Source organism: Rhinatrema bivittatum, chromosome 1, assembly GCF_901001135.1.
Source record: "Rhinatrema bivittatum chromosome 1, aRhiBiv1.1, whole genome shotgun sequence".
Classification (NCBI taxonomy): Eukaryota; Metazoa; Chordata; class Amphibia; order Gymnophiona; family Rhinatrematidae; genus Rhinatrema; species Rhinatrema bivittatum.
This window is the reverse complement of record NC_042615.1, coordinates 30,485,890-30,501,677: the sequence shown is the minus strand read 5'-3', so window position 1 is coordinate 30,501,677 and position 15,788 is coordinate 30,485,890. Positions and strand designations below refer to the sequence as shown.

The 15,788-nt window shown below is 42.4% G+C and overlaps 1 long non-coding RNA gene across 1 annotated transcript in view; it reads right to left on the bottom strand.

The window, feature by feature from the left end:
• Positions 1-14,281, bottom strand: part of LOC115079840 — a 59,359-nt gene extending 45,078 nt beyond the window's left edge. Inside the window, exon 1 of the long non-coding RNA XR_003853397.1 lies at positions 14,059-14,281. This is a non-coding gene — a long non-coding RNA (uncharacterized LOC115079840). The remainder of the gene's footprint in view (positions 1-14,058) is intronic.
• Positions 14,282-15,788: the final 1,507 nt, after the last annotated feature.

Genomic DNA, 15,788 nt, shown 5'->3' with positions numbered 1-15,788 from the left:
ACTACTGCCACCTCTGGTGGTATACATCAAGCTGTACAATAAAATATCTAATTCTGTGTTTGTGCATCCTGAGTCTAGCCCAGTACTGTGGTTCCCCACAGAGCTCCTCCCCGTGGGTGTGGTCATTTTCCACAGTACCCAAGAATCCACTCAAACACCACTAAACCATAACAGGCCTAGCACCGAGACCCAGCCTGACACCTGGTCCGTCGCCAAAACCTAGACCTAGTCCTGATACCATGGCTGGGCCTAGAGGCCTAGGAGCCGGCTTTCCAACATTTATTTATTTATTTATTTATTTTGTATACCGACATTCGATCGAGATATCACATCGGTTTCCAGATAACTAAAGGAATAGGGTGGTAACAGCCCTATTTTACATTATAACATGGTATTAAATAGATATAAGAATATTTTACATTATAACATGGTAATAAATATAACAAGAATATTTTTCTTGTTATATTTATGTTATAAAGAAGAAGAACATCTTCTTTCTTCAATTTTTGAAAAGCAATACTGTCTGCTTGAAGAACGTCCGCCTCAATAAAATATTTATATTGACTATTAATGACTTATTTGCATGCATTTGGATTACTTATACATAGAAATCTTGTTATTACAATAAGGGAGGTAAATTAGGCAGAGCAATGCAAATTATCGCATATAATTTGATATTGCTGCGATAGTGGTCTGTCGAGTGATATATAAAATATATTGTGGAATATACATTATTAAATGCATGTTAGAGCATAGAGGATAGAGACAGAATGAAGGTGGTCCAGTAAAGGGCCACCAAAATGGTGTGTGGTCTGTATGGGAAGACATGAGAGGAGTTTGAAGAATCTAAATATGTATACCCTGGAAGATAATGTACAGACCTTCAGATACCTGAAAGGTTTTAATGATGCACAAACTTCAAACCTTTTCCATCAAAAAGAAAACAGTAGAACTAAGCATCAGGAAATTAAACTTCAGGGGGATGAATCAGAACCAACATTTGGAAATATTTCTTCACAGATAGGGTGATAGATGCTTGGAATGCCCTTCCTGAGGAGGTAGAGTAGAAGAAAACAGTCAACAAATTTAAAGGGCCATGGGATAAACAGTGTGGATCCCTAATGGCTAGAGAATGGAAATAAAGAAGAGGTTGCATGGGGGTAACCTGAATGGAATGGCAGTTACTACTCTTAACAGAATGCATGGGGATTACTACCCGGCCTCAATCAATAGCCTTGATGCTTTTGACGCAACTAGAACATCACTGCCTATTTTGAAAGTGGGGGTGAGGGGAATGTGTTATAGACAACAATTAACATGGGCCATGACTTTTACGATCTGGGGTACTGACATGCAGACATAAGGGAAAAAGCACAGGTTGGCTTCTATGTCCAATTCCCAAAGTAAAGAATGTCAAGCAGCATTGTCTGAAGTATCAAAAAAGCTCCTCACTCAATAAAAATATTACTAGCAGTAAATTGTTATGGGTTTGATAGTTGTCTGGTTTTAATTGTAAATACTACTTCCCTTATCATAAGACTTGGGGGTAACTGCAAGGAAAGTCAGATACTGTCCTTGAGAGAAACATAGGGGTATCCTGCATAGACAGGAAGATACTACCATAAGAAGCTTGCTGGACAGACTTGATGGACAATCTTATCCTTTTCTGTCATCATCATTACTTTGTTACTGGGTTACCACAGCTTAATGCATCACCCAGTAAATTCAGGCACCTATTTTCAGGTGAATTTAAGAGCCTAAGTTTTCAACTGAAAATTTTCATAAATGTAGGGTTCTAAAACTCCTAAATTTATGCCTGCTATTTTCTGATAATCAGTGCTAAGCACCAAATTTTGGCCTAGATTCATCAAATTGCTAAATTTATTACAATAATATGGTACGTTAGCGGCTGCAATAAAAAAGGGGCATGGCTAGGAAAATTTTTGACATTCAACATTAGAGATGTGAATCGTGTGCCAGATCGTCTTAACGATCAGGTTTGGCTGGGGGGGTGGGGAAATCTTATTGTTAAGATATGTGAATTGGAATCGTTTCCGATTCCAATTCACATCGCTAATTTTTTTTTAAGGAGGCCCACGCCGTTAAAAAAACCCCCCACCTGACCCTTTAAATCGACCCACCCTCCCGACCCCCCCAAAACCTTTTAAATTTACCTGGTGGTCCAGGGGGGCCTTGGGGAGCGATTTCCCATTTCCAGGCATCAGCTGCACTAAAAAACAATGGCGCCGATGGCCCTTTGCCCTTACCATGTGACAGGTTATCCATGCCATTGGCCGGCCCCTGTCACATGGTAGGAGCACTGGATGGCCGGCGCCATCTTTAAAGATGGCGCCGGCCATCTTTACTCATCAGCCCCTATTATACTATATAATAGGGGCTGATGAGTAAAGATGGCCGGCGCTCCTACCATGTGACAGGGGCCAGCCAATGGCATGGATAACCTGTCACATGGTAAGGGCAAAGGGCCATCGGCGCCATCTTTATGAGTGGCAGCTGATGGCCTGAGAGCGGGAGATCATTCCCCGCGCCCCCCCCCGGACCACCAGGTAAATTTAAAAGGTTTGGGGGGGGGGGGGGGTCGGGAGGGTGGGGGAGGCTAAGGGGGGTCGATGTAAAGGGTAGTGGGTTTTTTTTATTTATCGGGCCATCGGCGCCATTTTAATTAGTGGCAGCCAAAATGGCACCGATGGCCCGAGAGAGGGAGATCGCGCCGGGACCTCCCCCACTGGACCACCAGGTAATTTAACATTTTTGGGGGGTTTGGGAGGGTGGGGGAGGGTAAGGAATTGGTTTTAAAGGGTCGGGGTGGGTTTAGGGGTTGTTTTGGTGTGCCGGTTTTCCCACCCTCCCCCAAATAATTCCCATGCCCTATTTAACGATACAATACAAATGCCCCTGATGATAAATTGGGGGCATTTGTATTGTATCATGCACTCTAACGATTTAGGATGATTTTAAAATTATCTGACGATAATTTTAATTGTTTAAAAATGATTCACATCCCTATTCCACATCGCATAGGTAAAAATCGTAACCCGTGATAATTGTTTGTGCTGTGAGATGCAGTATCTGCCCACTCCAAATCCTACAGAACGCAGCTGCAAGAATCCTCATTAGATCTAAAAAGCATGACCACATCACTCCAACACTTATATCACTACACTGGCTACCAATAAGAATCAGGATTGAATACAAAGTACTGTCCAGTCTACACAAAATTATATATGATAAACAAGAAAACTGGCTAAGCTCCACTATAAAACTATATTCCCCAAACAGAAACCTCAGATCAACAAATAATGGACTTCTAAAAACACCATCTATGCTTTCCAATCAACTCACCTCAACCCAAAAGAGAGCAATCTCCCTGAGTAGCCCAAAACTCTGGAACTCCCTCCCAACTGAACTCAGAACTCAAGAAAACCTAAAAACCTTCAAAAAAGATCTAAAAACATGGATGTTCAACAAAGCATACCAACTCACCCAATGAACAACATAACGCCAACCCCCTCCAATCTAACCTGAAGAAAAAAATGAGACTCATCACGACTATGTATTATAACTAAGAATTGAATCATAAAATGGAACAGTAACTAACTTGTAAATGATACCCCTTTGTTAACTATAGTTTGAACCTTTTTGAAACCCTTGTTATCCCCCCTTAACCTTGTAACCTTCGTATTTTGTAAACCGTTATGATGGCAAAACCGAATGACGGTATATAAAACTCGATAAATAAATAAATAAATAAATATTCCGGTGTGCGATGCATTAGCGTGTTGCGCATCAAAACTGGAGATACGCACACAAGTAAGGCTGGCACACTTAGAGTGGTTTTTCAAAGCTGCCTACGTACACGCATATCTACCGCTACATGCACATGTGAAAAGTATTGAAAAAGAGGTGGGGGGTAGGCGTGTGGGTAAAGGCCAATAGATATTCGTGATTATACTTAGGAGCACAAGTTCACACCAGGATCCCCTGCCTCTTAACTTTACTATTGCTATGGATGGTGTGCAAGTCATAAAAAAAATCTAGACTAGTCAGTGGACTATTATAGATTGGGTCTAACAGGGTGAATGGAAGACAAATAAACTAGGTAGATTTGGAAGTCCTATCCCTAGCCTGGGTGAAGTGGGAACAAACTGGTGAAACTTGCAATGACGTTAGCGAGTCCCTTTTAGTGTAAAACATTTTATTAATAAAAGTTACCAACTGTTAGTGCAGAGTCTCTTATGCATTCCAGAGGCAAATCAGAAAAACAATAAAACATTTGCCATTTTCACCTTCTTCTTTCCATTCAACCCCCCCCCCCCACAGCCTTGCAGCTCAGAACAAATCCACATGACTTCCTACCCCATCTCTAACACCCTCCACCCCAATTATGTGATAGAAGAGTTATTTGCACATACGTGTGCACGTACATTTCAAATAGGGTGCCTAAGTACCCGCTTTCAGGCTATCTGATACCATGCATGGATATTTATTTATTTATTTGTGTGCTTGTTTATTTATATTCTGCTTTTCAGACACTTCAAAGTGGATTACATTCAGGTACTCTGTGTATTTTCCTGTCCCCAGTAGGCTCACCATCTAAGTCTGTATGCACCTAAGTAATACAACACAGCCGCCATTATAGTATAGGTGAGTATATGCGCACATGGTATCAGGCGCTAAGCATGTACATGTGTGCCCTATTTCAAATGTGCATACATGTGCGCACAATTCCCGCCTCCATCACATAAGTAGGCCAGTGAAGCACCAGCTTCTCACAACTAGTACACTTTCCACTTATATAGAATATTTAGGCAGTCAGGGCAGGTAAGAAAAGGTTATTTTATTTGGCCAAGCGGGGCTGTGTAGGTGTGTGAGAAAAGCCCTTGTTTTATCACTCAGGATAATAGCCACCATATTATCCATGACGCGCAATTATGGTGGCTATCCAGCAATAAAAAATTTTTTTATCCTCTACTGCCAAAAAAAATAAATGTGTTATTTCTGATGTTAAATCCCACGTTAGTGTGCATTAAACTTTTGCGACATGCGGTAGGAGTCCCTCATTGGCATAAAAGCAAGCTTTTGCATACTCATTATAATATTTGCATACAAATGTGCGATGGGACAAAGGTTGCGTGTTAGACCTCTTTTATCATGCCATGAGGCCCTAACATGAATTGATGAATGACCCTCTTTGTTCCTCTGCCTTAACTCCACCCCTGTTCCTACTGAAAAGGGTCAATTTAGGGACCTAGCTCCAAAACTAAGAATCCTAAATCCTTTGAAAATTGACCCCTAGAATCCTAAGTTTAGGTACTCAGCCCTGGTATATTTTCAAAAGAGCCAATACGGGAGCCTAACTCCCAAAATTCTGAGCCTAAACTCTTTAAAAATTAACCACTAGGAGCCTAATCCTTTGAAAATGGTTCCCTCTGTGGTCCATAATCGGAAAGCTGGCAAAAGGGACTTTTCGCGTGCAATAGATAGATTGGGGCGGAGTCGGTCCCGGAAGAGGAAGAGTCGGGGCATCGTCGGGGCAGATGTGGCGGAAACTTCGCTGGTGGCCAATACCACCACTTTTTACGATGGCGCTATTGGGTGCAAAAGTCAGCAGCAATCGCACCGCGGAGATGTGATCGCTACCGGCTTTCGTAGGCCCGCCCCCCACTTTGCCCCCTGCCCCCCATTACCGCCGGATTCTCTAAGCTCTGCGACCTTAGAAAATCCAGGCCTAAGTTAACTTGGATAACTTTAAAACTAAACCATTTATATTGGAATAGGTTAGGTTTAAAGTTATCCAGGTATGTGTCTTGAATCAGCATGTTTACAGCACAACTTCTTTGGAAAGTACTTTCTAAGGTAGTGTTAATACAGCACATGCCAATTTCATTTAGAGTTCTTGGGATTTGCATTTCAAAATACTTGCCCCAGTCTCTGTCAAAAACATGCTGCAAGTAACATCTATTACTGCCTAAAGCAATAGGATGTTTTTGATTTGCCAGACTTTATTACCAATGAATTGTTTCAAACTTCAACTCCAATTCTTTTTTTTTTTAATCATCTTTCAGGGAAATATCAAGTAATTTTAGCAGTACACATTTAAAATATTAAAGTGGGTTTTCCCCAAAGACTAAGCTAATGAAGTAAGAGTGATTTACAGTTTGCTTAATAAGAATTCAAGCTTAAAGAACAGGAATACAATGTTCCTAAATAAGAAATGTATCTAATGAAATATACATAATTTCATTTTTTTTTTTATTTTCTTCAGTAAAGCTTTACAAGCCCTAATAGCACTTTAATTAGTATATTTAAACGGAGCAATAAAAATTGAAATTAGGTTTGAAAAATGGAAATTAAGCAGGCACTTGCTATGAATTCTGTTCTTTTGTCAGGATGCCAGAATAGAAGTCAACTTTCTGAAATCTATTACAGAATTAGGGCTGTTATATCAAAGAATAACATATATCAGATTTTGCTGTTTTAATTACATGGCCAATTTGATGCTATTACAGTAGTTTTCTTCTTGATTAAAATGTTAATGGGTTTATTACACATGCAATTCTGGAAGGCTCTTTGACAATTTGAATAGCTGATTTTTGCCATCAATTGAGCCCACCCAAAAATTGTGATAATCTCAGTACTTTGGTTCTTTCTAGCCAATGTGTGGGAGGCAAAAGTACATTTTGTTCTCTGCAAATGATACTCTGTGATGAGTTTCCACCTAGGCCACCTGGACAGAGGAATGCATCCTGAAAACAGACATTAAAAACAATAGAGAGTGGAAAGAATACACAGGGCTATTTAATTATGCTGTGTAGACAGAGCAGACATGAATTTTAAAAGTTATTTGTGATCATACAAATGGTCTTAAATCCATCATCATTTGGACTCCATTTCCCTTTGATGTGCTGTGATAAGGAAATGGAAGAGCACAGAGCCGATTCAGAATACTACACAAATTATCACAAGCCTTTCATCATTTTTCTTTGAAGAATTTTTTTTTTTCCTCTCTCAAGTTGACTTTCTCCTGAGAATTGTTTGGATGTTTTCCATCAAAGCTTTGATTCCCTGCACCTCCTCCTGCTATATTTATAACTGTTGTGATACCTTGTTACTGTAATTGACAAATGGGGTTCTTTTTTTTTACATTGTCCAACTAATATCTTCCCTAGTTATCTAATTAAATTATTGGGTGTATTAAACCAAGTCCAGAGCTGCAACAGACACACACGCATTTGTGAACTCAACAAGTAGTTTTCTTTTATGGCATTCAGCTAGGATCTTCCATAATTACCGAGTTACATTATTGATTACATTTATGGATAGGGTTTATGAATCTAAAACTTTCTCTTCTTTTGGGTTGGAGCAGGAATAATTGAGCAGTAACGCACGATGGAGGTTTCATGTTTATAAACATTTTGCTCTCCATCCTCCCACTGATGTGTTTCAAGCTCTGTTGTGTTATAAGCAACTTGGATTCCAAGCTATAAAGAAATGGGTTTCCTGTGCGGGATCCCAATACTACTCTCAGTGCAAATTCAGATTTGACTGTAAGCTGTCCTAATGCCTCGGTTCATTTAAATTTATTGTAATCCACCTTGAGATGAACGTTGGCAAAAGGCAGAATATGAAATGTCCATGCATAATAAATAAAATACATAATAGGGCTGTTCAGCCCCTGCCCCTCCCCCAAATTTTTATTTTTTAATTATTTGTGGTGGGGGGGTTGTCAGGTTTCATGTCCCCTCTGATCCCCCTCCAGCCCCTTGTTACCCCTTTCCCCCTTCTTGGGATCCTGATTAATGAAGGGGGCTAGAGAAATGCCACTTTGTGACTGGTGCCATGGTGATGTCAAAATGGCTTCTGTTTCAAGGCTGGCTGGTCAATTCTGTTTTACAGCCATCTGTTTGTATAGCTGTACAAAAATATGGCACTGGGAACCTTGAGACCAGCACCATTTTGACATCTCTGGCAACTGCTGGCCCCCTTTTTACAGGGATCTTGGATCGACGGGAGGTGACAGGGCAGCCCTCCTACTGCTTTCAATAATCTGGACCCTAGTGAAAGGGGTAAGTGGGGGCTGGGGCTTTCATTGCCTCCAGCAATATTTTTCAGGGCAGTCTGAGGAGAACCCAGACTCCAGCAATTTTTTTGGGGGGGTTCTTAGAGCCCCTGGAATAAGAGAGGTCACTGGTGATCCATGCGCTGCCAACGTCTTGGGAGGGCTGGGGTGTCATAGAGGGCCCAGATTACTGGGTCAACAGCTTTTTTTTTTGTTAGCCTAGGGGAGACCTGTGGAAGCCTTGAGGGAGCCTCGAGGAGCATTAGGGAGACCTAATGCTCCTCGAGGCCTTATGCTCCTCGAGGTGCAAGACTTCATGAAGTCCTGGGGAGGCCTTGGGAAGGACTCTGAGAGACCTTGATGGGCCCTGGGGGCACTTTAACTAATGCTTTGTGACAAGGAAAATTAACCCATACAGATTTTAGTGTTACAATACACAAGTTCTGTGGACTGGATTCATATACATAAAGCAGACATGCTTGTTAGAGCCCAATATTCAGAAGGCAGTGAGCAGACAAGTTATCGATTACAGTTAACTGGATAACTTGACCCAGATAATTAGTGGGATAAACATCACACTGAATATCCCTTATTAATGATATATCTAGCTAAATGTAGCTGATAACTTTAAACCTAAATCAGCCAGTTTTTGATTATTTGATTAGGTTTACCATCATCCATTTGTTTATGATCACACTTTTCTACTCTGAGGGTTTGGGAAGTAAATTAAATTGAACAAGGACTGATCCTCAAAGAATAGCATGTGCAGCAGGTAATAAGTACAGTAAAAAATTTAGCAATAGAATACAATACATCAATCAATAACCAAACTTAGGAAAGCAGATTATAATATTCAGTTCAAAATCTGATAGCAATGCAGAGCGGGATTATATGGATTCTGATGGAGGGGTAAGGAACAGTGATCTCTCCAGGAGTTTCAGGGATGGCTGTAATCCATAGGCTTATATTAGGGGTGTGCATTCGGATTGACCGCATTAGTAAAACGCAACTCATATTTTTTTTTTACTTAAAAAATTGATTCGACATAAACGATCGGATTTCCCACATATCGAACATAGATATGTTCGATATGTGGGAAATCGCGATTGTTGAGCCAAAATAAAAATATAAACCCCCTCACCCTCCTTAATCCCCCCCCCCGACTTACCACAACTCCCTGGTGATGGAGCGAGGCGTGAGGACGCCATTTCTGCAATCCTTGGCGAGAAGCATGTGACGTCGGCGGCACGTCGAGTGACGCCGGCGTCACGTGATTCCCGGCTCGTTCGCGCCGGACGGCTCGTTCGGCCCAAAAAGAACTTTTGGCCAGCTTGGGGGGGTCAGGAGGCCCCCCCAAGCTGGCCAAAAGTTCTTTTTGGGCCGAACGAGCCGTCCGGCGTGAACGAGCCGGGAATCACGTGGCGCCGCGTCACTCAGACGCGACGTCACGTGATTCCCGGCAAGTTCGCGCCGGACGGCTCGTTCGGCCCAAAAAGAACTTTTGGCCAGCTTGAGGGGGTCAGGAGGCCCCCCCCCAAGCTGGCCAAAAGTTCTTTTTGGGCCGAACGAGCCGTCCGGCGTGAACTTGCCGGGAATCACGTGACGTCGGCGTCACGTGATTCCCGGCTCGTTCGCGCCGGACGGCTCGTTCGGCCCAAAAAGAACTTTTGGCCAGCTTGAGGGGGTCAGGAGGCCCCCCCAAGCTGGCCAAAAGTTCTTTTTGGGCCGAATGAGCCGTCCGGCGCGAACTCGCCGGGAATCACGTGACGCCGCGTCACTCGACGTGCCGCCGACGTCACATGCTTCTCGCCAAGGATTGCAGAAATGACGTCCTCACTCCTCGCTCGATCACCAGGGAGTTGTGGTAAGTCTGGGGGGGGATTAAGGAGGGTGAGGGGGTTTAAATTTTTTTTTTGCACATATGTACATATACCCAACTCATTGGATTTTTTTTATGTCCATATTGGCCGCAAGTGGGACCCCCTTTCGGACATAAAAAATATGAACATAAAATTTTGCTCTGCACATCCCTAGCTTATATACACAACCAGATTTTCAGGGATTTCCTGAATGTGAGCAGATCTGGAGCATATTTGATTTCACATGGAAGTGAGTTCCAGAGGGTAAGGGCTGAGCCTGTGAATATTCTTTTCCTGGTGGTTGTGAGTTTCAGGGGCAGTTGAGGTAGTGAGTACAGAGAGTGGGTGTGAGTGTATAGGTAGAGAGATGGTTGTGCAGATAGGCAGGTGCTGGATCTTTGAGGGCCTTGTATTTAAGATCTGGATTTTGAACACTGCTAGGTAATAGGGATGTGAATCGTGTGATCGATCGTCTTAACGATCAATTTTGGCTGGGGGGGGAGGGAAATCTGATCGTCATGGTTTTTTTGGGTAACAAATCGTAAAAAAATTGTAAATCGGGGAGGGCGGGAAAACCGGCACACCAAAACAACCCTAAAACCCTCCCCCACCCTCCTGAAGCCCCCCAAAATGTTTTACATTACCTGGGGTCCAGTGGGGGGAGTCCCAGCGCGATCTACCACTCTCGGGCCACGGCTGCGTTAATAGAAATGGCGCCGGTGGCCCTTTGCCCTTACCATATGACAGGGCAAAGGTAGCGCCGGCGCCATTTTGGCTCCTGTCACCCGACGTCACGAGTGCAGGAGATCGCTCCCGGACCCCCGCTAGACCCTCAGGGACTTTTGGCCAGCTTGGGGTGGCCTCCTAACCCCCACAAGACTTGCCAAAAGTCCAGCGGGGGTCCGGGAGCGACCTCCTGCACGCGGGCCGTATTGCCAATATTCAAAATGGCGCCGGCGCTACTTTTGCCCTCACTAGGTCAACATAGTGAGGGCAAAAGTAGCGCCGGCACCATTTTGAATATTGGCAATACGGCCCGCGCCATTTTGCCCTCACTATGTCGGCTTCGGGAGGGGGGGGGATTTGTTTTAAAGGGTCAGGGTGGGTTTTAGGGTTGTTTTGGTGTGCCGGTTTTCCTGCCCTCCCCTGATTTACGATTTTTTGACGATAAATCGGGGGAATTGCTATTGTATCGCGGCTCTAACAATTTTTGACGATTTAAAATATATCTGATGATTGTTTTAAATCGTCAAAAAACAATTCACATCCCTACTAGGTAATGTATAGGGAGCCAGCGTAGGGCTTTGAGGAGAGAGGTGATATGGCCATATTTTCTGGCAGCGGTGTTTTAAATAAGCTGTAGGTGGTGGTTGAGTTTCTTGGGTCATCCGACGCATATAGCATTGCAATAATTGAGATTAGTGCAACTGGAAGAATGCAGCTTAGAGGCAAGTCTGGAGTCCAAGAGGAAACCCAAGCTTCTAACCTGGTAAAATATCAAAAGACATCTGGTTAGGTGGCATGCTGAAGCTTACGCGTCTAGCACAGCTGCCCAAAGAAACCCTGGAGACACCTGGGATCACAGCGCACTATGATCCCGGGCCAGCAAACAAGAGCATGATTCAAGTATTGTGTGGGCGGGTTGAATGGATGGAGTAGGAAAAGGTTGCAGGAGGGGGGCAAGCCCTTCAGAAGGTTTGGGAGGGGGGGGGGCGCTCAATGAGCAATATTTTTAAAGTTTTATGGTGGAAGGAGTGGAAATTGGGCTGGAAGACCCCATGGTCACACTTTAAAAAAAAAAAAACCTTCATAGTGCCACTTAATCAGATATATTTTGAAGATATCTGGTTAAGCGATAAGTTATCTGGCCACACAAGGCAGGATCACTTTAGACCTGCTCTGAGGAAATTCTAAAGTTATCCAGATAACGTAGGGCTAGATTCATCAAACTTCATCGTGCTTATGATATGTAATAGCCTGAAGTATTTGTAATTCAGTTATCAGAGAAAAGAATGTGAGAACATGGTTATTAGAAAAATGAGAATAATGTGAGTAGAGTAATTGCTATGAGTTCTCGTTAATGTCAACTGACGAATAAACAACTTGATCTAGGGACATAGATACCAGTATTTGGTAGTACTTTTCTCCAGTTTCTATGAAACACACATTTTTGTCTGAAGTGTATGTTTATTATTGTTTTTACTATGTATGTATTTTTGTTCATCGCCTAGGCCTACTTTGTGTTAGGCGATCAATAAATTTTATGAAATGAAAAAATGAAAAACCTATTGCATGCAAAAGGAAGAGGGGTGTGTTTTATGATAATAGTCTATTTATCACAGTGTTTGAAGAGAGAGAGAGGGAGAGAGAGAGAGAGAGAGTAATAGGAGACCCACCTAATAACTCGAGTTGAGATTTAAGTAGTAGTGTAGGGGTTAGGGGCCACTTTGACATGCAGAGTAAGATGTATGAACAGAACAGTGCTCTCTTGTGAAGATTTGATGTCTTTCAGAGTGAGGAAACTCACACAAAGATGAGATTTGTACAATGTTCTCTCAACCTAACTTGATGTTACACAGGTAGCAAGTCCATCAAGCTAGGTTGAGACAAAGGCAGCCTCCCACTGTGCCTGTAATATTTTAATCTCTTTGATTGCTGCCTGAAGTCTGGAAACATATGGAGGGCTGGAAGTGAAAGTGAGGAAAGTCCATGCAGCCCATTGTAAAAAGATGGAGGCAGCAAGAGGAGGGGAGAGAAGCATTGCAAGTGAGAGTCAGTACCTGCTTCTAGTTTAAAATGATAACAAGGCTCCAGGGAAAAAATAAGAGCATTGGGAAGGCTATGGCTGTTGTTATTTTCTTTGAATCAGCTTGAGTGTGGCAGTGAGAAGGGACAGGAAGTGATGTCACCACAGGGTTTCATCAACTGAAATGACCATGGAGGAAGCCAGAAAAAAAGTAATTAAACGAACGCCAGGCTAGATAAGAGGAAGCATCAGGTAAGACCCTTCTGTAATTTTTATTTCAAAATGAGGGTTTTAAAATGTTTTAGAAACTAAAGTCTGATGATGAGACACAGGAAGTGACTTAAGTCAATAGAAGTCTATGGGATAAAAGGGGAAGAATCAATCACAGGCAGCACAAGAGTTCCATGTATATCATTGGGTCCTCTGTGATGGGTCCTCTGTGATTTGCATTTTCACAGGTACAAGTTTTGCTGCACCTAAACAGCTTCGGGCCTAGAGCCATGGTGTTTATTAGTGAACAGGTTAGTAGAGGGATTCTGGAGGCTGTGACATGTCTGTGTTCCCTGAAAGTTTATAAGCCATATTTAAAATTTCTTTAACCCCTGGGCCGGACGGATCCTTTTACTTCTACCCAAAGACACATAGGAAAAAGAAAAGGGACAGACTCTTTCTGCACTGCACTCCTTCACTGCATCTCAGTCCCTGCTTCACCCTCTGAGTCCCAAGATTCCAGTGCGGGGATAAACAATAGTTCTTATACCCAGTTCCCTTTTGCAATAAACCATTTCCATCCCTTGTGCACAACACTGGTAGCTATCAATTCTAATAAACATACATGAGAAGAGTAGTGGTTTCCAAATCCTCTACTGATAGTTGATTCGATGAACCCAACTAAAGAACTCATCAACACTTTCTTTCCAACCTAAATAAATATATTGGAAACATCTTCTCTAAACCCCCTTCTTTATATCCCTCCAGCATCTTTTGTTGCTAGCACCTTTTATTATAAGTGCTTCCTCATCCCTTTATATCTCTCCTCCCTCGGTCGCCTTAGTCAATCTATGTGTTTTTCACCTAAAATGTTTCATATATGAACACATCAAGTGAATGTAATTGGTACCTATAATATTGATATCATGATGTAAACCATTGTGATCTTCACTTGGAACAGCAGTACATAAAATGTCTAAATACATAAATAAATAAATGACTTGATAATATTTACAGCTCCAATTCGGATTTCAATCAAAGTCAATAAATAATAAAGCAGCAGACAGATTTAATAAGCTTATGACTCCACTTCTTTAGCAAAGTCTACTTTAATTGCTAGCACTTTATTTTCACTGAATTCCTTCTTCTTCCCAATTACTCACAATTCTCCAGAATTATCAGACTGAAGTTAGTTCCGTCCTCCACCAATCGAAAACTGTATCTTTAGTACTTCCCGCTCTTTATATTGTATCCTTTAGTTTCCTTCCTGTAGTTGTCCTTGGACGGGATCCCCTCCTCCAGATGAATTCCTCCACAGCTCTGTTTCTTTCAGAATGAAAGACTCCACTCTCCCAGTGGTTTGGTTACTGAATCCCAGTGGAACAAAGACATTCTTTGAATCCAAAAAAAGGAAAAATCAATCAAGAAGCAGGAAGGGTGGAATAAAACTCCCTTCCCACCAAACAGGAGGAAATAATGCAAAATATGTTTCTTCTGTATCAGGCCACTGTCAGGTCTCTCCTCTGAAGGAGATACAGCACGCTGCAAGTCTTCATTACCCTAAGTCCATCCTCAAATACAGGGATGGCCCAATCTACTGCGGCAAGGGGGATCGGCTCTCACAGGGGATTCTCAAAGATGTATTTAAAAAGTCAAAAGCAAGCTTAAAGGCTGGACAAAAGAGTCAGCAGGTGGCTGTCCCCTAAATGGGAAGACTTTCTTACTCCTTTCCCATAAATCAGGAAAAATTAGCAAGCAGGAGACAGAGGGCTCCTATCAGCTTGTAACTGTAACTAAAAACCCATGAAGACAGATGGTGCTTTGGGATGATAAACAGCTAAGTCACACCATTTGCTGTGACCACATGGGGGGGGAACCCCAAACCTCTCTCACTAATTTCCTCTCAGAACCTCTCCAATCAATTGATACACTCCTTTTAGGTAGAAAAAACAACACTTCCCTACATTTCTAATTAAGCAATATTAATGGCCAGACTCATACCACTTTGCGGAGTTCATAGAGGAATCCAGTAAGAGTAATATTGTTAAAGTATGAGTAAGTAAGACAGTGAATGGGATTTTTAAAATAAAAAAATGCAGAGACAAAAGTAAGGAAGAAGTGAATGTATACTTAAAAAATAATTCAATGTTCAGGGATGTGGAATGTACCTGTTCTATTCTGGTGGGACTCGGAATTTAAAAACTGAATGTGAACATTTTCACAACAAAATTAAAAACAAAAGTTGAGAATATGACTGTTTTTTAAACTGTTACATGTAAAGCCTGTTGCTAATTTATTGTTTCACTGTAAACCGAGGTGATGTATGTCTATACGTACCGCGGTATAAAAGAATCTATAAATAAATAAATAAATAAATAAATGACATTCTTTTTGAGGGGATTATACATTAAGAAATCACAAGGGATGTACGTCCCAGCAGTGGCATAGCTAAGGCTGGGCCTGGGTAGGCCCACTCAACCATGACTGTCTGACCTCAGAGCAGCAATGATATTACTGGATCCCATCCCGCCAAAGACTGGAGATGCAATGCCATACCTGTGAAAGCAAAGAAAAAGACTAGAGCAGCAAGGCCGTCATGGGAACCCATCCCACGATGGTGAAGAAGAGGACTGGTGCTATAAAGCTTTCGTGGGATCCCAGCCCCGCAGCAGCAGAAGTAGGAGTTTGGCTATGCCTAATGAAAAGACCTTGTGTGTCTGTGGGTGGATTAGAATAGGAGCTTGGGGGGGGGGTGTTTGGGTGAGAATGAGAGCCTGGGTGCATATGTGAGTGAGAACGAGAGCCTGGGTATGTGTGTGTGTGGGTGAGAATGGGAATCCGGGTGTGTATGTGGATTAGAATGGGAACATGGGGGTATGTGGGGGGTGAGAAT